Raw genomic sequence first — 26314 nt, 5'->3', positions numbered from 1 at the left:
AATTCAGGCTTCACAAAAGACTGCAGTTTAGCCATTCTAAAAGAAGCAGCAGTAAAAAGCACTTTGAAACTCTGTTCTGTGGCATTTGCAGTGTTTGTGTTTTAAGTAGTCATTGAACGGCATGAAATGTTACTTAAAACTAACAGACTGAAAGACAGCAGTGTATGCATGTAAAATCAATGCAGTGACAGGAGCTTTAGGAAGAAAGAGGCCTGTGTGATGTAATTTTGTTACAGGTAAGCACTGCATTGTGGGATACCTAGAGGCAGAGTAAACAATCAGGATTACTTCAAGATGCCAGAGACCATGTGGTCAGACTCAGTAATTATGTATAAAAATATTTAAAAACCTGTCAGTAGTCTCAGAGTGATGTTAAAATGTAGTATACACCAAACCATGATAAAATAAACATGTTTTTTGAGTCTGTTGGTGTGGTTCTCCTTTAAGTAATATATGCTGAAATAGTTTCACCAGGCTTTTGATTTTTTGTGTAAAATTTGTGCCTTTAAATTGTAATATTTGTTTGAATTTTACATATTTCTCTAAATTTACAATTTAACCACTTAGGTTCGTCCCATGTTTCAGCCTGTATTACAATATGGCAGTTCTCCCCCTCCCCTGCATACACAGCAGGTGCATACACAAACAAATATTCTTACTCAATGGCCTCTGAGCCAGCTAAATTGAGAAGTATAAATGCTCTTGTACACAGGTCTTTATCAGAAAATGGAGCGTGTATGAAAATATCATATTCTTGTTCATACACTCACCAGTTCTCTGCAATATCATTATCAAACATCAGTGGTTCACATCTGCAAAATCCCTCTACCATAACAACAAAGTTCTTTTAAACATAAATATAGACCATGGTACTTGTAATATTGCACAAGTGCAAAACAACCTCTCCAAAATTGCTTTATTTTAACACAGCAAATACCTCAAACACTGGGGACACTTAGGGCACTTTAAGATATCTCACTGTGAAAAAGTCAGACATTGCAAAAAATGTGGATGTTTTAGCCTTTTCATACACTTTAAACACTTCAGAAATTATTTTGAACACTTTTATCAATATGTCATTATTATGAACATTTCATTTATCTCAGTTATTATTTTGAACACTTTGAATGCTATGCTACGTTTGGTGACTGAAAATCATTTCAAAAATGTAAGTACCTATGAATAACCACTGATCTGTTTACAAGTTCACTCCTGTATATTCCTCTACTTCTAACTTTGTGCCTCATGGTTTGTAAGCTGCTTCAACTTCAGATCCCACTTCTGATGCCATGTCACATGTCTCATGTATTCAAATGAGACACTGAGGCCGGGCATGCATGCAAGTCATTTATGGTACATAATCACATCAGGAGTTGTAACTGGACTTCGAACTTCATAAGCTAACTAACTTGTTACTTCAAACACACTTGCATGTGCATCTCCATGCTTGTACTCACTCTGACTGACTATACAAAATAGCACTGATCTTGCACATGATCAATAACTTATGTACATGTGCTGTCTAGCTACAGTGGCTGACTAGGTTCAATATACACACATTATCTACAGATACTGCTCGACTGTGTCATCCTTCTGATGAGACATTAAACCAAGCCCCATCTGCCAGAGTTTGTTGCAGTTCAGATGGATACAAAAGATCACATGACTCCTTTCGAAAAGAGTAGGGGAAGTTCACCTATGCCCTGGCCAAATTTCCCCTAGTTGTATAAATGCCACCTCAAGTCTCCCATGAAAAAAGGTCACTAGCCTAGTGGGATTAATCCAGTCCTACAAAGGATAAATAAATAAATACATGTTGTTGTTTGTCTTTTCGGCTTTTCCCGGTTAGGGGTTGCCACAGCGGATCTCCAGTCTGCTAATGATTGGCAGTAGATTTTTACGATGCCGAGTTGCCAGCCCGATGCCCAACCTTAAGCGAAGGCACGCCCATTCATTCATGTCTTTTTCAATGCCACTCGACCGCGAGGAGGACATGCAGGCTCCACACAGAAGGCACTCCAGCTGAGAATCGAACAGGGGAACCTCTTGCTGAGAGGCAACAACGCTACCGCTGCACCAATGCGGCTGCTTTTTAAATAAATAGCATTGTTCCAAAGCTACCTGACAGACAGAACTTTTCAAATTTACCACAATAATGTTTTCTCTGGTATCGCAAACAGGAGTGCCTAAGTACTTGGTATTAGGTTCCCTATTCCTCACTCTCTCTCTCTCGTCCACATGATCTCCCATATCACAACATTGTCATATAGGCTAATGATAGCCTTCTAAAGTAGTCTAGCAAAACACATTCTGGCCAACAGGCTAAGTTACAAAATAATTTCCTGCTCTTTTAAGACACTCCCAAAAATTACCTCCCCACTCACCTAAAGGACTATCAACCAATATCAAATCTCAGTAGATGATCACTTGTTAATAACCTCTTTATCAACCCCAAGAAAACATATCTTCTGGAACATCAACAGAATGGTTTGGAGAGAGGTATATTGCACAGAGGATACCACTGCTCTGGAACAGACAGCCTATCCACATAAAACAAAGTTTATCTCTGTCCATTTTCAAGCACAACATATATCTATTGATGGGCAACAAATAATTTACCCCAGGACTGCCTCCTGTACTACTAATGGAAAGAGGCAGCTTGTAAATGCTTTATCCCATGCATGGGTCTCCTCAAATTATCTATGCAATGATTCCAGTTATTCTCATTAGGGATAATATATAATTATTGACCATGGGATGGGTAAAGCCAGTCTATAACCAAATGGGATATGCTATTTTGAGCACTAAAAGGGAAACTGGCTAGGCTTAAAATGGCCTGCAAGGTTGGCTAGCCTAGTACCTACCTAGGAACCTATGAACCTATAATAGACCAATGTAATGGTCTTTAGAATTCTTCTGAAGGACAACCAAGGCAACATTATTCCCAATGTCTCACAGAAGAAATACCTTGGATTGATGTTAGATCTATCACTCTGCTTTGCCACTCAACAGATAAAAACCACAAAGTTTTGAGGCAACTAAATGTCTTCCAAAGAATTACACTGCTTCTTTTACCAGTTCCCAAGACTGCCATATTTTTATTTCCAAACTTTAAATATGGTTTGTCTTTGCCAGCTCTGCATTCCTCTTACAATACTCAGGGATTACCTATCACACAAAACAAAATCTTAAGATTCATTCATCTAGCAGATCCTTTTATACAGCATTGTACCTAATGACACAAACTTGCTATCAGTAACAGATAGGCCAGTCTTTCTTCTCATCACTTTATTATGGCATATTCTAGAAATCATCAAATCTAGACACTTGGATCTCATAACATAGCCCCATCATGGTTAAAAGGCAATCACTGTGTATCAAGCTTCATAAGGGGTAAACATCACTATTTTACAACAGCAAACCAGGAACTGAGTTAGGAGATGGTGCATTAATATTGATTAAGGATACCACCGCAATGCCAGCTACACTTCCTGGATGATTGCAATTCAGACTGGCTGATGGTTGATATTACTTTCAGAAAAGAATTAAATAACACAGTGCTGTTACATACATTCCACCTTCAGCCTCACCAACCTTGCATGACTATCGTTTAGACGTCTTTATAAATAAAACCTGAACATTCAAACTCATTATTCTAGGAGACCTCAATCTGTATTATCTAGGCCCTCCAAAGAGGGCACTTAAGTAGATCACTGGTTAAACAATCCAACATGAACTCCCTTGCAACGCTTAACTTCTTATTAATTGATATTAATTATTTATTTTAGTTTTTATTTACACTTTGTTGACCAGATTAGTCCCACTATGTCATTGTCCTATTTTAAAGAGGAGACCTGAAGAGGTATGCATACTGATTAGGAGAAATTTGGCCAGGAGAGTGGAGAACTTCCCTACTTGTTAGGAGAGTGCTAGTTCTGCTCCTAGAGCAGTGGCAGCTGGGAGAGCAGCATGGGGGACTGGGGGATGGAACTGTTATACTGTAGTCAGAAATGGAGGGGGAAAAAAAGAAAAATAATGTTCATATCCCTTGTATGATAAATGTAGAGGGTAACAGAGGTGTTGTAAAATTCTGGGGACAACTGAAAACATGCTTTGTCTGTGGTAAAGATGATCATTTTATAAGTAACTGAAAAGCAAATGTTGTATTTGTGGGGAAACAGGTCATGATGCAAAAAAGTGTGAATTGAAATGTTATAAATGTAACAAATTTGGGCATTTATGGATGGATTGTAATCTAGACTAAAAGGATAAAGAAGAAGAAGAAAACAAAAGTGAGGACAGTATATGAAGAGATGCAACATTCCCAATAAAAGATAAAGAGGAAGTAGGGAAGCAAGATCCGTGTAAAAATAAAGATAAGGGTAAAGAGAAAAATGAAACAGAAGATAATATAGAATAAGGTTCTAAAATAAGTGATAAGGAAGATATAAACTGGAAAATAGTGAAAGGTAATAAGAATTCTATTGGCAAAAGAGTAAATGACAGAAAAGAAAGTTTAAAGGAGAAAAAGAAAGGAAATGGATAATGCAAATGAGAGAAGTGTAGCTCATGTGGTCAGGTAAAACAGACAAACATTTGTGGCTTTTGTTCAATCAGCTTTATTACACACAAACACATCAGAAATTAGGCTTTGTAACTTAAATAAACATAGACTAACTACCGCACTTGTACATGTTAACACTCTGGCTGTTCTCTCAAAATGGCAATGCTGCCTGAATGTGCTCTGTATTTATATGCACGTGTTACATCTGGAAATGCTTCTTAAAGGTACATACACATGCTCTGATCTACGTCCTCCCTCTTTAAGAAGTAGTCCTTATATGAAATGACAGTATTCAATGACATGCAATTTACAGAAATGATCATTTGACGTGCAGTTATACAGAGCTATTTATTTAACATGCAATTATATAAAATCAGACACATATAAAACAGTTATGTACAAGTTGCTGTATATTTTACTCTAAGTCTAGAAATGTGACCTGATCGTGTAACATAAAAGTCAGAATTTGATCTAGCAATGGGGACTGTCTTCAAGCAATGTCCATCTTTGGAGACATCTGGGACATCATCAGGAATGGGAATGGATACTGTGACATGTTCTTCAGTACGAACATTGTCTGGGTTGCTTTGAGATCTAGAGTTCGTATCACAGGTACAATGCTGCAATATCATTTCTGATAACAGGAAGAAGATGTCTGCAGTCTCTCTTGTACTCTATACCTTCAGATTCCACTAAATAGGATCTCAGTTCGGTACATATACCTCTCACTTGACCGATTCGATCATAGTTTTTTGCCGTTTGCATCCTGACTGTCTCGTCTTCTTTTAAATGATGAAGAAATCTGCTCATTTTTTCATAGCTGGACTTCTGAGAAGAACGCTTCTTAAAAAGTTGGGCTTTGATTACTCTGTTATTTTTAGCATTAAGCTCCAAAAAACTAGAAGTGATAGGCAAGGTTGTTCTGATTTCCCTAGATAGAAGTCTCTCAGCAGGGGAGCCAAGTTGGTTGTCACGTGGTATATTTCTGAGACTAAGTAAATTCAAGAAGATATCAGTATTGTCATGCTTTGACCTTTCTAGTAATTGCTTTGTACTCTGTACTGCACATTCAGCAATGCCATTTGACTGAGGATATTCAGGACTGCTAGGAACGTGGATAAAGTCCCACTCTTTAGCAAATCTCTGAAGCAATTGACTGGTAAACTGAGAACCGTTGTCAGAAATAACTTTGTGTGAACTACCATGGACTGAAAAATGATGTTTCATCTTAGTAGTAACAGCACTACACTTTAGGTTAGGTAGCAAATTGATCTCAAACCAGTTCAAATAAGAGTCTACCAACACTAAGTAATGTTGACTGTTCCAGACAAATATGTAATTTGCTACTGTTGACCAAGGAGTTCAGGAATTTGGCTTAGCTGAAGTGGCTCTTTTTGCAAATGTGGTTTAGTACTGTTGCACACTGAGCAAAAAGAAAGCACTTTATCAATGTCTTTTTCTAGAGAAGGCCAAAATACTAGTCCGCCATAATGCAAAATCTGAATTGTAAGGAAGTAGGAATAACAACTTTTGAACCTTTGAAAATAATACCATCTTCCATCAGCATCTCATCTCTCTATATGGGAAATAAAGTTGTACTTCTGGTTGTACATAGGATTGCTTTGACGGCCATCCTACATTAATATAATGGTTAAGCTTTTGCAAAATTGGATCAGTCTTTGTATGATTTCTTAGCTCATCAAGTTTTGCTGTATAAAAGTTATGCACTTCCATGACATCAAAGTCAAAATTCTCTGCATCAAGCTGTTCCGTAGTATTTCCGGGCGATCTGGATAAGGTATCAGCCAGATAAATAAGTTTATCTTTTGTATAGACCATTTTGAAATAGTACTTTTGCAATCTGAACATCATTCTTTGTAGTCTTACTGAAGTGGAATGCATAGACTTCTTTAAAATAGTAACTACAGGTTAATAGGTTCATAGGTTCATAGGTTCATACTAGGCTATCTGCCCGAGGGCATTTACAAGCCTAGCCCATAGTTTTGTGGCTTACGCCACCCCTTTAGTATGGGGAACTATACCCATTATTTTGCTGTGCCTCTGTTGAGCAGTGACACTGAGGTAATCCCTGGGGTATATCTGCGATCTCCCATCCATTGGTCAAGATTTCTCTTGAACAAGGCCAGCGAGGTGCTCTGCCTCACATATACCGGGATTTTATTCCACAGCATAGGGAGTCTTTGGGTGATGAATCTATCCCTCCAGCACGTCCTATTAATAGCCGTGTCGAGGTTTAAGTCTCCTGCCCTTGTGGCTCTGACGGATCTAGATTTTTTGAGGTGAAGCATATTCATCAAATCTGGGTTTGACATGGCCTTGTATGTTAGGCAAAGGTCACCTCTGAGCAAGCGGTAAGCCACTGAATAGAGCTGGAGTTCTTTCAGTCGGGCAGTATAGGACAGATGTTTGAGACCCTTTATCCTTTTGGTGAGGAACTTTTGTGGCCTCTCCAGCTGCTGCAAGTGTCGGGTCAGATACATTCCGAATGGGGCATTGTACTCAATCATTGGTCTGATGAGTGATGAGTATAGGGAGACTATGACCTCCCTTGATCTAGGTATCAGCCAGATAAATAAGTTTATCTTTTGTATAGACCATTTTGAAATAGTACTTTTGCAATCTGAACATCATTCTTTGTAGTCTTACTGAAGTGGAATTAGTCAGTAGTAAACATTTGCAATCAATCATCACATGCCAAAATGAACTCTTTGCATCTAAGACAGAAAAAAAAAACAGTGGCATTTGGCATGAGGGTTGCAATCTCCTTGACTGTACGCATAGGATTATGAGGCCTTTTTAATGCCTTGTTCAAGTCTCTTGGGTCAATGGCCAGTTTCTGTCTGGATTGCTCGGCCATAAATATAATCATGGAACTTCAAACATGCAAACACAATTGCCAAAACTTCCTTCTCAATTTGAGCATACTGCATCTCAGTTTGGGTATGAGTTCTAGATGCATAGGCAACAGATCTGCTGTCTTGACGAATAACTGCACCAAGACCAAACTTTGAAGCATTACAGGAAAGAACTACTGGTTTGTTGACGTCATAGTATCTTAATGTAGGCGGGTTAGCAATTTGCTGTTTGAGGTTATCAGTGCTCTCTGGTGTTTTTCTAACCATGACCATACAACATTTTTGCATGTCAGCTCCCTCAAAGGTGCTGATAACTCACTAAAGTTAGGGATAAATTTTCCTAAATAGTTAATCATGCCAAGAAAATGCTGTAAGGCTTGGACATTGTCTGGAGCTGGCATCTCAAGAATGGCTGCTGGCTTAGAAGGATCTGGTCATAAGCCTGTACTGGTAAATAAATGACCTACATAAGTAACTTCTGGTAGTATAAATTTACACTTCAGAGGACTGAGCTTTAAATTCACTTCATGCGCTCTGTCCAGAACTTTTCTGAGGTTTCTGTCATGCTCTGCTTCACCATTACCTCCGACCAGTAAATCATCAACTATTATTAAACATGAGTAGACTGAAAAAAAATTGCTCTATTGCACGCTGAAAGACTTCACTGGCAGAATTTATTCCAAAAGGCATCCTGAGAAATCTGTATCTACCAAATGGGGTACTGAAAGTAGTCAGTAGTAAACATTTGCAATCAATCATCACATGCCAAAATTAACTCTTTGCATCTAAGACAGAAAAAAAAAAACAGTGGCATTTGGCATGAGGGTTGCAATCTCCTTGACTGTACGCATAGGATTATGAGGCCTTTTTAATGCCTTGTTCAAGTCTCTTGGGTCAATGCATATTCTGATTTTATCTGAATTTTTTTTATGAGCAGCTACCATGGAAGATACCCACTCAGTCGGCTCTGTGGCTGGACAAATCACACCATGCTGCACCATTTTGTCTAACTGAACCTTTACTTTGTCCTGCATAGCTATTGGAACTTTTCTAGCTGGTCTGACCACTGGATTGACCTCTGGATCTACTTTCATGGACTACACAACTGGATATTTGCCTAGCTTGTCATCGAAAACATCAGCATACTCTGAGAAAATAGCATCAGTGACACTGGAACTGGGACATGTGCTTACATAATGGACTTCTTTGGTAAAAGAAAGCAATTATATTCTCAAACTGTCTCTGAGACCTAATAATGACAGCACAGGTCTTCGGAATACATAAAATTGCAAGGTATAACTGTTCCCAGCTGAATAGCATGAAAGCACTACTGACCCTTCAGTTTGAATCTCTTCACCTCCATAACCAACGAGCTTCGCACAGTTGCCCAAATTAAGTTGCTCACCAGCCCTCACTTTAGCAAATGTTTCTGCTGACATTACATTACACTTTGAACCAGTGTCTACTTTGAACTCTGTGGGCTTACCATTGAACAGGACAGTACAAAATATTTCATTCTTTGCCAACAAGTCTACTGCATTAACCTTTTCACTGACCACTGATACACCATCTACATAGAAAGTAGGGTTGCAGCTTTCTATATGATCAACTTGCTTTTTTGAGTGACCTTTCTTAATAACTGAATGAGGTTTGCTTGATTTACAAAACTTTTGAAAGTGATTCCATTTTTTACACTTGTGGCATTGCTGACCTAATGCTAAGAACATTTTTTTCTTTTAGACTCATGGTTGGCACCGCAATTACGACAGTTAACAATAAGACTTGACTTGGATTTATCTGACTCACTCTTATACTGTATTGAGCATGCTGTCTTTACTGAACTAGTCTTGGAACTTGCTAGAAAGCTATGTGGTCTCCCTGTCACATCCACAGGGGTTGCGGCTGCCATGTGCTTAGGCATGTTTCTGCTTGCCATGTGTTGCATGCTGTCTACGTTTACTCTAGAAGCTGCTGAAACCATGCTCTTATCACTTATAAGCATACTTGTGTGCCTTTCTGTGAGCTCATGGATTTGACAAATCTCTATGGCTTTGCTCAACATTAAATCACTGTCACAAAGCAAACCTTTCTCACTGCAGCACTATTAACACCATACACAAGCCTGTCCTTCATTAACTCATCTATCAAGTCATCAAATCTGCATGCTTTAGCTTTATTTCTCAAGTCAATGATATAAGCTCCAAAAGCTTCACCTGGTTTTTGGTCTCTTGTATAAAATACGTGCCTCTCTAATGTAACATTTGTCTGAGGGTTACACATTTCTCTAAATTTACATTTTAAGCACTCAGGGTCTTCCCTTGATTCAGCCGGTACCACAATATAATGGTTTGCCCCTTCTCCTGCATATACTTCTGGCACATACACAAATTAATGCTCTCTTTCAATAGATTCTGACCCAGCTAAGTTAAGCAAAAATTGTACGTACATATTTGTCAGAAAAGCTGCTTATATGAAAATATTGTATTCCTGCTCAAATACTCTCCAATTTTCTGATATATTATGATCAAACACAAATGGACCTGGTCTGTGAAATGCTTCTGCCATATCAACACACAGTAGTGAAGGTGCTTGAAATCATGTATGAACATATACTAACAAATATATATGCCAGAACTTTATGCCAGTACTTGTAATTATGCCCAGTAGTATAACAAACTCTGAAATAACTGCACTTTGCCAAACAACTCTATGTAGCACAAGAATACTTTGAAATTACTGTACTTTACTTTAAATGAACTGTACTCAGCTCAAGAACCTTTCAAAATGGCTGTACTTTTGTGAAATAATTGCACAGTGCAAGAAACACTCTGAAATGGTGGCTTTCTGTGAATAAATGCACACAGCACAAGAAACATATTAAAATGGCTATACGTTGACTGCACTTTGCAATATAACTATACTTTGCACACAGCAAACTCTTTGAAATAATTGCACCATAATAAAGCACACACTCAGCAAACACATTGCACTGTGCCCAAACATGGCCTTTTACTAAAAAACATGCAGTGACCTTGCTCTTTAAGCTTAAGTTTGCCTTTCTATTGTACATGTTATGGGCTTTTAATCTCTTATCATGCTCATTATACTTTTCTTGTGCCTGTTTTCCTTTAAATATGTTCGTTATGCTAACCAAAGATAATTCTGAGCCCCATATGAATAATTTTGCTATTTTATCAAATATTGTGGTTTCAAACATTTTGTTTAATTAATATTGCATTTTGTGCCTTTCGTTTGCTTAATAATACGATTTTGTGCTACTCGTTTGATTAATAATGAGTTTTCTGCCTTATAAACTTGCCATTTCATTTTCTGTCAAATAAGTCATTTGTTCATCTTTCTTTACCTTTAGCTCATTTCTGGCCCTTTTTCATTTGTTTGTGCTCTGTTTCACTCAACCTGCCTAGTCTGCCTTTCACTCTGCACTTCATGGCTCGAAGAAGTAGCTCTTCTAATCCCAGTTCAGACACCATGACGCTCATCTGGTTATGATAAAACAGACAAAAATTTGTGGGTTCTGTTCAAGCAGCTTTATTACACACAAACACATCAGAAATGAGGCTTTGCAACTTAAACTTAAATAAACTTATAAACAGACTGACCACAGCACTCATACATGTTAACACTCTGGCTGTTCTCTCAAAATGGTACTGCTGCCTGCACGTACTCTGTATTTATATGCACATGCTACATCTGGGAATACTTCTTAAAGGTTCATACATGTGCTCTGATCTACAATTACTTCCAAATTTACACAATTTCTGGTAAGCTACATCACAGGCATAATGTAGAGTCCTTTCTGTAAATGTAAATAGTATAAAAAAATATAAGTAGAATAGGCATCCTAAACTGGTGTAGTAAGCATGATGTTGATGTAATAATTTTGGAAGATGTAATATTTTTGACACAAGTAGAGAGAGATTACAAAGAAAGAGACTTTGGGGAGTAGATACAACATGAAAATTAGGAAAGGAACTATGTCCTTTTTTTTAAACACCTTTATTGAATTATCACTTGTGACATAGGCAAATTTACTTTCACATAAAAGTAATCACAATATAATTAACATAAAAAGAAGTTATGTCTTACCAAAATGTTCCATCTGTGTTGTCGATCTTCACTAATCCTTGACAGTGGGCTCAGTTCCGGGCCACAGAACCAACTCGGACATTTATTCCAGCTCGTACCTTCCAAACTCTTGAACCAGGTACTACCCATAATGCTCTTCTCAAAATTACCTCAGATCAAGATTGCCCAACATAGGGGAAGACAGAAAAGTGGAAATTATAATCAATATACTAGACATAGTAGTCAGAGACCAGATATGTGTCCTTAATATGAAGATAGATATGGAAAATCCACTCCACTAAGAGTCTCGGTTTGGGGGAAGGTGGGGATGTCAAGGATTAATGAAGATTGACAACACAGATTGAACTTTATGGTAAGACATAACATCTTTATCTGATGTTGTCAATCGTCACTCAGTCTTTGACAGTGAGACAGAGTCCCCAGCTACTTTAGTCTTGGGAGGTCGCACAGAAGAATATTCCTAAGCACCTTTGAGCCGAATGATTCCTAAGCACCATCAAGCCGAATGATGCCCGTTCCATTGACACCTGATACAATTTGTGATTAGCAATAAAGGTATGAGGAGAGGACCATGTGGCTGCTGCACAGATTTCATACAAAGATGCTCTGGCATGAAAAACTGCAGAAGTTGCCATCGCTCTCATTGAATGGGCTTTAACTGGGCGTGGAAGTTGGAGCCCTCTGGAATGACAGATGAAAGTAATGAAGTCTCTAAGCAATTTAGCCAAGATATCCTTTGAAACTGGATTACCTAAGGAGAAAGAGGAGAATGCCACAAATAATTGGTCAGATTTTCTAAAATCCTTTGTCCTGTGAAGATAAAAATATAATTGTCTGTGGACATCTAGTAAGTGAAGAGAAAACTCCCCTTTATTAGAAAAATTAGGGGAGAAGACTGGCAATTGTAGAGTTTGGTTAATGTTAGATTCCAAAACAGCCTTTGGTAAAAAAGTTGGATTTGTTCTAAGGTCAACCCTGTCCTTGTGAAATATTAAATAGGGAGGTTTGCAGGATAAGGCCTGAATTTCAGATACTCTTCTGGCTGATGTAATAGCCAGCAAAAATAAAGTTTTCCAAGACAAATATTTCAAGTGACAAGTCGATTCATAGTAAGGGCCTGAAAAACTAAAGTTAGATCCCAAGGATGAATGGGTTCCTTAAATGGAGGTCTTAGCATTAGGAGACCCTTTAAAAATGCTTTACAAAGTTTGTGTGACATTAGAGATGCACCATTAAGGCCCATATGAAAGTTTGAAATTGCCACTAGGTAAACTTTAATTGTTGAATAGCTAGAAAATCCAAGACCTTAGGAATAGGACTCGTATAAGAGTCTAGTCCATTGTCAATGGCCCAGATAGGAAATCTTTCCCATTTAATTTGATATAGCTTCCTGGTGGAATGTTTGTGATGAACGACAATAATTTGTTGGATGGGAGAAGAAAGGGAAGGATGCCTGGCAATCATGGGAATTGGAGAAGCCACACAGTGAGCTTGAGATGTTAAAGATTCGGATGAACCATGCCCTCTAGATGAGAGAGCAGATCTGGACCTGGGTCCAGAATCCATGGTTTCTGAAGAAGATGAGGCCAAAGGAAGAGAAACCAAACTTGTCGAGGCCACAAGTGGGTAATTTTCCATCCTCTTGGCTTTCTTTAGGAACTGCGGGAGAAAGGCGTACAGAAGACCATGGGGGCCAATCGTGGAGAAGAGCATCTCTGGGTGACTCCCCCTGAGGAGGGATTAGGGCAAAATAACTTCTGCACTTGTTGTTCAAGGGAGAAGCAAAGAGATTGCAGCAAGGTTTGCCCCAGTGGCGGAAACTTTTGTTTGCCACTACAGGATTAAGAGACCACTTGTGAGGCTTGAGAATAGTTCTGCTCAGCTTGTCTACTATTGTGTTGGAGTTCCCCGGGATGTGCTTTGCCATAAGAAAGTGGTTGGAAAAAATTGCCCATTGGCAATCTGTGAGGGCTTCTTGACACAATGGGTAAGATTTGTTCCCCCTTGTTTGTTGATGTACCAGACTACTCACAGGTTGTCAGTCTGAATAGCCACTGTAGCCACTGCACCTAAAGGAAGGAAGTCTTAGAATGCTTGCAATGCTAACAGCACTGCCCTCATCTCTAGAACATTGATATGCAAGTTGGTTTCTAATTGGGACCATGTGACTTGGGACTGTCATTCCCAGATATTGCCCCCCACCTCATCTGGGAAGCATCCATGGTCAGTATGGCTTGGGGCTGGGGAAGAATGAATGGCCGACCCAAGAGAATATGATCTGAGTGGAGCCACCACATGAGATCCTGTTTTCAGTGATTGGTAAACAAGATTTAGTGGGACATTAGTAGGTGCATCAGAGACTATTGGGAAGCAAGTAACCATTGCAACATTTGCATGTGATACCTTGCCAAGGGAACAAGAGTGACTGATGCTGCCATGGAGCCTAATGTTTGTAGGACTAGTCTTGCTGAAACCCTTTTGTTTTGTTGGAATCTGTCTGACTTCAGATCTGATATGCTGAAGTCTTTCTGGAGGGAGTGAGGCAATTCCTGAAACAGTATTTAAATTGGCTCCAATAAATTCTAGATGCTGGGCAGGTTGCAAGCTTGATTTCTCAAAATTTATGGTTATGCCTAGGGATGTACAGAGGTGTAGAGTGTAGTCTCTTGCCTGTTCTAGCTGACACCTGGTGGTAGCAGTAAGGAGCCAGTCACTGAGGTAAGGAAATACTCGAAATCCGAGCAGTCTGAGATGAGTTGCCATCACTGCCACACATTTGGTGAACACCCTGGGTGCTGTGGTGAGTCCAAAGGACAGTGCTCTGAATTGGAAATGATTGGTTCTCAGCCAGAAGTGCAGATACCTCCTGGAGCTGTTGTCCATTTTTATATGTTAATAAGCGTCTTGCAGGTCTACAGAGCACATCCAATCATCTTTTTCCAAGAATGGAAATGTCGACTGTACTGAGACCATCCGGAATTTGGTTTGCTGAATGGTCTTGTTGAAGTGGCTGAGATCCAAGATGGGTCTCCAGTTCCCTGTTTATTTGGGCATTAAAAAGAACCTTGAGCAAAACACGAATCCTGTTACGTCTGGTGGGATTTTTTTGGATGACTCTTTTGTCTAGAAGTCTTTGAATTTCTAAAACTGCTGCTTCCCTATGACTGGGTGGTACATCTGGGAGCTTTTTCTGGGATGTTGGGGGAACTGCTAGCAGAATTTTGTAACCTCTGAATATTTTTCCCTGCACCCATTTGTCCATATTAATGTTTGCCAGGCAGATTGGTGCAGAGAGAGATGTCCCCCGACTACCTCCAGAGGAGGGCAATCAGGCAGCTATTCAGGGGTGCTGGTAGGAAGTACCAGAGAAAGATTCTCTGGACCCCTGGTTTAGCGGTCCATTTCTGCCCCTGGGACTGTGTCTTCCATTACTTCCCCCTCTGCCCCAGGGAAAGTATTTGCCATGTGAATCTTGGAAAGGTCCTTTGGATTTTTTAAACCATAGTCTCCCACTTCTCTGGTTCCTGGAATAGGGCTTCTGAGGAGTGGTAAAATGTACACCAAGGGCAGAAAGGGTCTTACCATTCTTTTCACATCTGGCTAAAGTGTCTTTAACCTTGGGACTAAAAGGGTAGATCTGTCAAATGGGGCATTGATGAATGACACTTTGAATGGCTCCACAAAGTCACATAAGCGCATCCAGGAGTACCTTATAATGGCTATGCCTGAACCTGCTGCTCTAGAAGTCCCTTCAGCTGCATGAGCAATCAGCCTCAAGGATGAGTTAGAAATTGCATCAAGGACTGCTAGCTGAGAGGTAACTTTGTCCCATACCCCTTCAGCCACTACTCCTTTGAGGGTATCTGAGAGTTCCTTGATCAGATCCCTCTGTAGTCTTGTAAAGTGCATCATATAATTCAAGGACCTGAGAGAAAAGGTCATTGAGGCATACACATGCTTCCCAAATCTATCCAAAGTCCTAGACTCTTTGTTAGGAGGATGGGTAGTCATAGGTTTATAGGTGTGTACTAGGTAATGGTTCTGGAGCCTTTACAAGCCTAGCCCATATGATTACCCTGGCATCATGCCACCTGACCTTAGTTCCCAGTGCTTCTGTCAAGTAGAGCCACTGGAGTGATCCTCAGGGTGAATTTTATATTTCCTATCCACTCATCAAGATTTCTCTTGAAGAAGGCCAATGAGGCACTTCACTTGACATATATGGGAAGTTTATTCCATAGCATGGGCAGTCACTGGGTTATGAACCTGTCCCTCCAGCTTGTTCTGTTGATTGTGGTAATGAGGTTGAGGTCCCTGAAGCATGTGGTATGGAAGGATTGGGATTTATTTAGATGTAGCATTTCTAACAGAGCTGGGTTAGACATGGCTTTGTAAGTCAAGCAGAGATCACCTCTAAGTAGGTGATATGAGACAGAGAATAGTTGTAGTTTTTTGAGTCTGTCCACATAGGACAAGTGTTTGTTTAAGGCCTAGGATCCTCTTTGTGAGATACTTTTGCTGCCTTTCCAGTTGTTGCAGGTGTATAGTGAGGTACATGCCAAATGGAGCATTGTACTCGATGACTAGAGGGAGACAATGACCTCTTTCTTCCTGGATGCAAAACCCTTAGTAATGAGATGTGCCACATAGAAGGACTTTCTGACCACAGTGGCAATGTGGTGGTCAAAAGAGAGGTTGCTGTCAACCTGTGTTCCCAAATCTCTTACAATGCCTTCTGTGTTCAGTGGACTACCATAGATGCAGTAATTCATGGGAACTGGGTTTTTCCCAAAGGGCATGATAACACATTTTTGGCATTGAGCTTAAGGCCATGGTTCTGACCCCAGTCGTTGGTCTTAATGAGGCCTTTCTGTAGGATGTCAGCATCACTTGGGGAGTTAATAATAGCTCCCAACTTGCAATCATCTGTGAACTTTGTCAGCCAGTGTCCCTTTGTGTTGGCCTGGACTTCAGAGAAGTAGATACCAAACAGGAGAGGACCCAAGACCAAACCCTGTGGGACTCTACTCGTGACTGGTTGGCAGTCTGACTTGGAGTCAGCTGCTTTCACACTGTGGTTTATATCTGTGAGCCAGTTTGCAACCCACCTAGTGATATAGGGGTTGATGCCTAGCTTAGTGAGTTTTTCTATGATTCCTGAGTGGGGAATGGTATCAAAGGCCATGGCCAGATCAAAGTAGGCTGTATGAATCACCTTGCCTTCATCCACAGCTCTGGTGACTGATTCAAAGAAGTTGACCAGGTTGAGCAGGCATGATCTACCCTTCACAAAACCAAATTGTGTGGAATCCAGAGTTTTTAGATTCCCTATATCCTTGTTTATTATGTCCATGATGATGCCTTCCATAGCTTTGCATATCAGACTCATCAGGCTAATAGATCAATAGTTCCCAGGGTCAGTAGTCGCTCCTCCTTAGTGGAGTGGGATGACTGTAACAGCGTGCCATTCGGTAGGGACAAAGCCTGAGGTGAGGCTGTGATTGAACAGGGCACACAGGTGAGGTGCCAGTTCACTCTGTAGTTCATGTAGAACACAGCCAGGGATATTGTCAGGTCCCATAAAAGCTGTATTGTTGGCCATGGACAGTGTTGTTTTAACCTGTGCAGCAGTAATACTGGGTGCCTGGCAATCTACTGGTATTGTGATTAGTCCTTTGGTGGGGGAGAGAGGTGTAAAGTTGGCACAGAATCTAAAGGCCAGTATATTGGCAATATCTGTTGGCTCGGTATAGGAGGTACCATTGTGCAGTAGCTCTGAGCAAATCTGAGTAATGCCGTGGAGATTCTTTACATAACTATAGAAGGCCTTGTGGTTGTCTTTACTATCTGCTGAAATTCTGGAATTTCCTCAGCAAGCTCCCTCTTTGTGGCCACTGCTATCACCATGGCATCAATGGGTATTCCTTTGGACCAGTGATGCTCATCCTTAGGGGCTGATAAGATATGGTCAGGCCTTTTGGGGATCAGCTCGATGGTGTTGGGCATCTTCCACGCCTGCTGAGTGAACAATTTAATGAGCTCATCAACAGACAGAGAGATCCAAGAAGTAGAGAACTGGGCACAAAAAGCCTCCAGATATACTGACTCCTCCAAGGAAGGCTGGGTGGAAGATCAACCACCCTTCTGTTTCAGGATTTCCAGGATGTCCCTGAAGGAAACATCATCAGGAGGTGACTTGGGGGGGAAACTTCCCCTTCATCAGAATCAAGATCTTTGGTGAAAGGCACCTCCGGGGAGTCTAAGTGCTTCCTCTTGCACTTCTTCTTCACAGGAACTTTCTCAGGAGGATGATTTGAGGAAGTATCTGAAGAGGAAACCACCAAAGTGGATGTATCCTGGGGCTTTTGTGTCCTCTGTCCTGGGGATAAGACAGATGGCAGCTCAGGTCGAGGGGATGTAGACAGTTGTCCCAACATGGAAGGCAAAGACTGTGAGTCCCCAATGGACAAGACCTTCTCCATGATTTGGAAGGCTGGCCCCCATAGAGGGATGGGAGACTGGAACTGAAATAGACTCCTTCAGAACCAGGGTCACACCCCACACTGAGGAGGCAGCCCCCAAAACAGAAGCCTTGGTCAATGCTACAAAGGCTGAAGCACCAAGGGACATGGATGGCTCCGAAAGTAAGAAAACCAATCCATGCACCTCGGACCCAACCAGACAGCCTCGACCCCAGGAGTTCTCCAGTGCTGAAAACTCAGAAGAGCTCAAGGCAGCTCTCAGAACTGAAGAAGAGGAAGCTACCAGCATACCTCTCAAGTGTACCTCATTCGAGGCACGAGGATCTCATTTGGGTCTTAAAAGCTACCAGTACCGAGATAGTCAGTGCTGGGAGTGTCAGAACCGAGGGCTCCAAGACTCAACAGGAGTTGGAGGAGGAGGAATTGGAGGTGTTGTAGATTGGCTGGATCCAATGCCAGTGTGGCTAGGAACCAAGGACAATCCCCTCACCATCAGAAGCAGACCCAGCAGTCTCAAAATGCTGGCTTCTGAGAGACTCTTAGTAGATCAGATCGAGGCAGTCAAAGGAGACTTAGGAGGTCTCACTTCGAGAAAGGGACTGGGTGGCCTGTCTTTAAAGGGATCAAAGGTTGGTGAGTATCTTGTCCTAGTAATCGGAGGCAGCTGTAACTGTTTCGATACAGAGGGTACTGTGGGTACTGAGGAAGTCACTGTCAGCTCCAATACTGTCTTGGGTGTCAAGTCAGATAAACCTTCCAATGCCAAAGAGCTCTTCAGCACCGAGGTGAGTTTTGAGACCTTCTTGGATGGTTCCAATGTACTAGAAAGCAAAGAAGGCCTTTTCTTGGTGGAGGAAGAAGAGGAGGATGAAGATGTGCTAGTTTCAGTCCTAGACCCAGAAATGGCCTCTTTAAAATCAGATTTCAGGAGTCCCTTCAAGATAAGTTTATTCTTTATCTCAGTAAGGCTACGGGCGGAGAATCCATGACAAATTGAACAATCTTCCTGGAGATGTAGTTTCCCCAAACAGTAAACACATAAGATATGTCCGTCCAAGTTGGGCATCTTACTCTGGCACTTCTGGCAACTTTTGAAACCGGCAATGCCTTTTGAAGTTTTGACAGGGGAGAGTTGTTTTTCAGTCATAACAAAAAAAGGGCTGAAACACACACACATGGATAGAGAAGAGATAAAATGATGAACATATTTTTTTAACAATTAAGAAGAGATAGAGATATATAGGAAGGAGAAAAATACCAACAATGGTAATATAAGAATACCTAAAAGGTAATAAAAGAAAGAAATGTACCAACGATGGTACTTAAAGAGACTACCAACAGTAGAAAGAAGAAGAGAAAAAAACACAGTCATGTAAAGCTGCATGAGGAGCGGGTCGATAGAGAGAAGATTGAAGAAGAAAATTAAGCAAAATATGTTGAGATAAGAGTTAAAATAGGATAAACTTACTCACAAATAGCCAAGGCTTGAGAAAAGGACAAACGCGTCTGACCTATGAAGCAGAAAATGAGATCTGAGGTAATTTTGAGAGGAGTATTGTGGGTAGTGCCTGGCTTGAGAGTTTGAAAGGCGCAAGCTGGAAAAAATGGCCCACTCAGTTCCAAGGCTCGGAACCATGCCCACTGTCAAGGACTGAGTGAAGACTGACAACATTAAATCAAAATTTATTTAATAATATTTTGGATTGTGTCGTAGTTATTATGAATATAATATTACCAGGAGATTTTAATTCTAATTTGAGAGGAATGTAATAGAAGAGAAGAAATTAGATTAATAGACTTTTTAAAATTGTGGATGATATAAACAGGACTGATGAGACCAAGATCATGGCAGGAGATTTAAATAAAGCTTTTGATACAGTACAATATGAAATTTTATGGACAGTTATGAAAGAGTATAACATTAGTAAAAAAATTAAATATTTATACTGTTCTGCAAATAATAAAGTAAGAATTTTAGTGGTTGGGTGATTAAGCAAACAAAGAGATAAAAAGAATGGCATACATCAGGGATGGCCTATGGGTAGTATATTATTTGCATTAGTTATGAATGTATTAGTTAGAGAAGTAGATTTGCAGTTGAGAGGTGCTACCTATATTACTAATGAAATGATACAAATTCCACTCCCATTTACTTATAAAGATGATATTATATTGATTACAAGAAACAAAGTCTGGATGAAAGAAGGTATATGCTATATATATCAATGTTTAAATATAATAAGCATGACTTTAGATAAAGAAAAAAAGCAAAGGCCAGGATAACATAGTGAAGACAGTTGGAGTATCTTTCTCAATGAAAGAAATGTCTGTGTTAGGAATAAGATTTAGGGGAAAATGTAAGTGAGGAACAATAGAAATTATACTAGATTAAATAAAAAGGTTTTGTTGTTTTTGGAAAAAATGCAAGCTATCATTTAATAAAAAGGTTTATTTGATTAATTTAATTATACTGGGAAAGACTGCATATTTATCTAGTGTGTGTATATATTGCCAATAATCTATGAAAAAGAAACACTACAAGTATTTTTTTCTTTTATATGGGGTCAAGATTGAATCCAGTGAAGAGAGAGAGTCTTATGCATGGATAAGGAAGATGGAGGTTTAAAATTATTAAATCCAATTGATTACGCTGCTTCCTTGAATTTGTATAAAATTTTGTTTTGAATAAATGATAAAAATGAACAGTTAGTAGCAAGTCTAAGTGGCACTGGGATATGCTAAAAATTTCAAAAAAGAAAAAGTTTAAATGAAGTAATGAGATGTCATCAAGAAAAAAATATTTTATGTAAAATAAAAATTGAAATAGAAAATGAGGAAAGTATGGTATAAAAATATCACAATGCTAATCATTGGGCTGAGCTAGGGAATGAAAAAGGTAAAGCTATAAAAGTATAAAAAGCATGGTGCAATTAGAAAAATAGACTGTCAAGATTCTTTTTACTGATATTAGTAATTAACAAATTTCACAGAAAGAATGGATGAATGGTGCAAAAGAAAACCAATAAACAAAAAAGCACCACCACGAACCAAGTAGGATAGCCTCGCTCCGTTTAATAGACAAGTAAAACACATTAACGCAAACCACATGTAAGTAACGTTTTCGTCATCAACTTCTTCAGATGGTCAAAAAATCCCACACATCCCCCTTATATATGACTTCATTTACTCAGTAGTCCAATGGGAAAACAGATGTCGTTGACTAAAATACAAGTAACATCTCTCACTTCAAAAATGGAAATAAAACGCAAAAATTCCATAAATACACTAATGTTAAAACATAAATAACACAAACCTTCAAGTGTCTGTCATTTGCTTCGTAATAAATACAAAAGTTAATTCCCTAAAACCATTTAAAACCATTTAAAAAGTTTAACTAGTAATGCTAACTTAATAGCAAATGTTGTACTTTAGCTCCCTCATGTGGCTAAAAACATATTGATATAAATAACAAACAAACTAAACCTTTACTTCTAAATAAATACTATGGATTAACAATTCCTACCGTGTTTTTACTAACTTATTGGACTACTGAGTAAATGAAGTCATATATAAGGGGGATATGTGGGATTTTTTGACCATCTGAAGAAGTTGATGACGAAAACGTTACTTACATGTGGTTTGCGTTAATGTGTTTTACTTGTCTATTAAACGGAGTGAGGCTATCCTAATTAACAAATTTCCAGTAAAGGGAAATATGAAATATAAAAACAAATCAGTGAAAGAGTTTTTATGCATTGGGGTAATGAAAAAAATTTTTTACAATGTAAAAGGGTTACAAAATTGTGTGGAAATTGTGTAAATAAAATGTATTTCAAAATATAAAGGAGATTAAATAAATATGGATATAATATATGGATATTATAACCATAAAAATAAGGAATATGTTAGTAAAATAGAAGCAAGATTATTTTATGTTGTGTGGACCATTTGGAATGAAAGGCTAAATGAAATAATGTTTAATAGTAAAGGGTGACTACCAGAAATGTTAAGAAAAATTAAATGATTGTTGAAAAAAGAGTGGGGGTCAAATTAGATAATGAAAATAGAAGTTTAGTATAAAAATGAAAAATAAATAACCTATGATTATATGAGAATAACAGAAAGGAACGGAAATCTGTGCACAGCATACATTTGTAAATATTTGTAAATATATACATTTATAAATATTATTGTACATATTTTTTTAAATAAGGAACCCCTACTATTTTTCCAACATGTGCTATGGGAGCTTTTCCACCTATCAGAGCTGGAAATGATTCAGGTAGATGGGGCTTCAGTTTCATGTTGCATCGGAAGGACAGCATGCTCAGGAGTACAGCACCCTCCCACCACCACCTTATGCTACACATCTGTGCCAGCATTAGAAAATTAATCCAAGCACCTGAAGTGGGAATAGAACCTACAGCCTTCTGCTCTCCCAGCACCAAAAGTGAGTGCACTACTGGCAATACCTAATTATAAAAAAACATCCTACATAAATGTTCTCAAACAACCATATTACCTCATTCACTCTGTGACCACAATCCATTTATGGTCATTTAAAACACCCAAACAACTACCAAGAATAATTTCCACAAGACCCATCAGCAACTCACATGTGCTATGGGATCTTTTCCACCTATCTGAGCTTCAAATGATTCAGAAAGATGGGGCTTCAGTTTAATGTTGCACCTGAAGGGCAGCATGCTCAGGAGTGCAGCACCCTCCCACCACCACCTTATGCTACAATTCTGTATCACTATTACAAAATTAACCTGAGGTGGGAATAAAATCCACAGACTTCTGCTCTCCCAGCACCAAATGTGAGTGCACTACTGACACTACCTAATTATAAAAAAAATCATACATAAAAGTTCTCAAATAACCATACTACCTCATTCACTCTTTGACCACAATCTAGTTATGGTCATTTAAATCACTGAAACAACTACCAAGAATAATTTCCACAAGATCCCTCAACAAATCCTCACAGCACATATTAGATACAGAACTTGCAGCAGTTAATACTGATATTACTTATAATGACAGCAAAACAGCAACTGCATTTTATACTTATCTGAATGTTCTAGAAGCAATACGAAACTGATTCTTCCCCCTCAGGCAAATGACATTTCAAAATACAACAACGCTCTGGTTTATTCTACACATCAAAAAGCTATTAAAATAGTATTACCTAGCCTGGATGATCTGGAAAACAGACAAATCCTACACTACAGTAATCTTACTATAAACTCTAACAACAAACATGTGTTGTCTCAAATGCTGCAAATGATTTAGATATAAGAAGCAGACAAACATCATGCATAATTACACCAAGCAGTTGTGGAGTTTTTTGAAAATTATGACAAATGACATGAAATCCACCTCAAATAGTAATGCCATCATTCTCCCTGAACTACATAGTGGCATAAAAATGTCCTCAGCACTGACATCCCAGTCAATACACAATTATCAGGTACTTGACGGCACAAATTCAGAAACTTTAATTAAAATTTGTTACTGCCCACCATTGTATTTCAAATATATCTCCTCAAGGCAGGTTTTAAAGTAATTGTAGAATATTGACACAACTAAAATCACTTAAACTCTCAACATTGCACCCAAAAATTATTCACATGTCTGCAAAGTATATTTCTAAATCATTCCAACACATTTTAACCAACACCTTACTACAGGCATAATCCCTTACTCCTGGAAATATGCAACAGTAATTGCGTCCCCAAAGTTAATAATCCTTCTTCACCATCAGGCTACAGACCAATTAGCATACTATGCCTTCTAGCTAAAATAATGGAAAGGTTACTGTACAACTTGCTAATGGAATATACTTCCAGACAGATAAGACAGATTTTGAAACAAGTATAGCACATAAACAACTCTATCTACTGTATCTAACTCTGTCTTTGATGTGATGGTAAAAGGACAGTTAAAAGGTGCCTTCTCCTTTGACATAAAACAACATTTTGAATCAGTCAATCAAACCTAACTACCTTTGGTATAGGTAGAAGTGACTAGAGTGCTTTGGCTACTTACTTAAGCAACAAGACGTATGTTGTTAAGCATGGGCATCACTCCTCAGAAAATTGCATCTTCTTTGCAGGAAAAGTAGAGTGTTCATTCCTGAAACCTGCACTCTTTCCATCTTTGTTAATAATTCACCTTTGAATTTGCCAGGTTTAAGCTGCACCCGTTATGCTGATGATATCATTGCACTGCATTCCAATGGATGATTTCACAAGTTCCAAGATAAGCTGAAATATGGTTTGATTAATTGTGCAACTGATCGGCAGAAATAAATGCTGCACTTAACTGCAAAAAACTACCAATATTCTTTTGGGTGCACATCAGAATATGAAATCCACCCACCTCACCAAGCTTTACTGACCCCCATTGTTTACCTTCACATATAGTTACAAAAAAAAAATCCATGGGAATAAAACCCGATCATCAACTATTATTCACCTCACATGTGCAAAGTATTCCCAAAAGGAGCTATCACACAGTTAAGTCTAGCAGATAAATATTCAAACCTGCTTTCCCTAAAATCCAATGAAGCCCTGGCACTGCAAATGATGCTATCAGAATTAGAATACTCCTTGCCATTACTTGCTTTACATTCAACACAAAACACTTTCAATCTTCTAGACACACTAAACAGGATATGCAGATTTGTGTAATTAAGGTGACCGAGAGAGCATTGCTGTCACTCACTGCAAAATGCAAACTGGCTGTGTGAGTAACTGCCAGGACCATTCTGTAACTCCCTCACTTGCAAATTACTGAAATGTTCCTACTGTCTGCCATTAGCACGCAAACTACATCACAAACACATCAGTTATTTCTTTTCTTCATATTCAGAAAATGCAATATTACTCTAGAGGTTATACTTTTTCAAAGCAATAAGTAAAATGTTTTACAAACCTTGCACTAGCAGCTTGGAAATCTTTAGATCAAAGTATCAAAAAATCTATAAAGAAATCACATTTAAAGAACAGCTAACTAGATTTATTACAATGAATATGAATGTGTGCATGTGTGCACATATGAATGCAAGTTGCTGTTAAACTTTGATTTTGAACTTGCAAGACTGTCTATTGTGTAAGTCCATGATATAATAATAAAATGCTTTTCAGTGAAATGAAACAGAAGGGCAATATTACTCTGGGAGATGTAGACTGCCCATAACTAAAAAAAAGTAAAGAAATGTCCACAAAAAAAATAAAGTAATTCATTCATGTAAGGCTAAGTCCCCTTGAGCCCCCAGCACCCATCTTGATAGCATATATACTGATAAGACTTCCATAACTAGAAGGAAGAATATATGTTTTAAAGCATATATTTGTGCCCAGCTCTTTCTAAGATAATAGTCAAACCCAAACTCAGCATAAGTAATTACAATTCAATGAAAAATTCCATTAAGAATGAAAATGCTGTCAGCAAAGCACATGCCTATGTTCCAGATCCATTAAAATACAAAGGTAAAGCCCTGACTATGACCCAGATGATCAAAATTCAGATAGTGGCTTGAGTACCTGCTGAAGCTGGCACGGAGAAAAGAGGGTAGATGTGGCACTGCGTGTTTACCTCTGTTTGTGAGGAAAGTAGGGGAGCACATGTCTGGAGCATTTTTTCACATGGTAGAATACCTGGGGAGGCACAAAAGCTCTGGATGCAAGAGGGGAACAGAGAAGTCTTGAGGCAGTTATATCAATTGCAGAAATGAGTAACACTCCCTTGTTGGCATCTATCACATGCCAAAACCTGAACATGTTACTGGGCATGCACTGTGGAGGTACAGCAAGAGTGTAAATCCCCAATCCCCCATACAGATGACAGTACCACCACCAACTGCCATCACTGCTAGGGCAAAGAATGGGCTGTAGAACTCTCACCATGGTGGAAGAAGCAGGTTAAATAGAACAGTGTGGGGGGCTGCTGATCGTGGGGTGATTAAATGAAACATGTGTTTTTTTTGTTTTTTTTTTGCTCCCTATCTTTTGCATAGGTCAAAACAAACTGTTTTGAAGTGCTATAAGCCAGGCCAGTATTGAACAAATGAGCAGTTTTAGCTATTGAAAAGTTATTTGAAAAATGGTATTGCATAAATAAGGAAGCAAATGTGCAATTTAGTATAATTCTAAACCTTACCATTCTTAACTTCTCACTGTGTTTCTCATAAATATTCTTCTTCTTCTTCTTTCGGCTTTTTCCCAGTTAGAGGTCGCCACAGCGGGTCACCTATCTGCTAATGATTGGCAGTGGAG

The sequence above is a fragment of the Protopterus annectens genome, chromosome 12.part0 (genome assembly GCF_019279795.1).
Source record: "Protopterus annectens isolate FY-2018-M chromosome 12.part0, PAN1.0, whole genome shotgun sequence".
In the NCBI taxonomy this organism is placed as follows: domain Eukaryota; kingdom Metazoa; phylum Chordata; order Ceratodontiformes; family Protopteridae; genus Protopterus; species Protopterus annectens.
The sequence above is the reverse complement of the archived record's forward strand: the minus strand, read 5'-3'. Positions refer to the sequence as shown.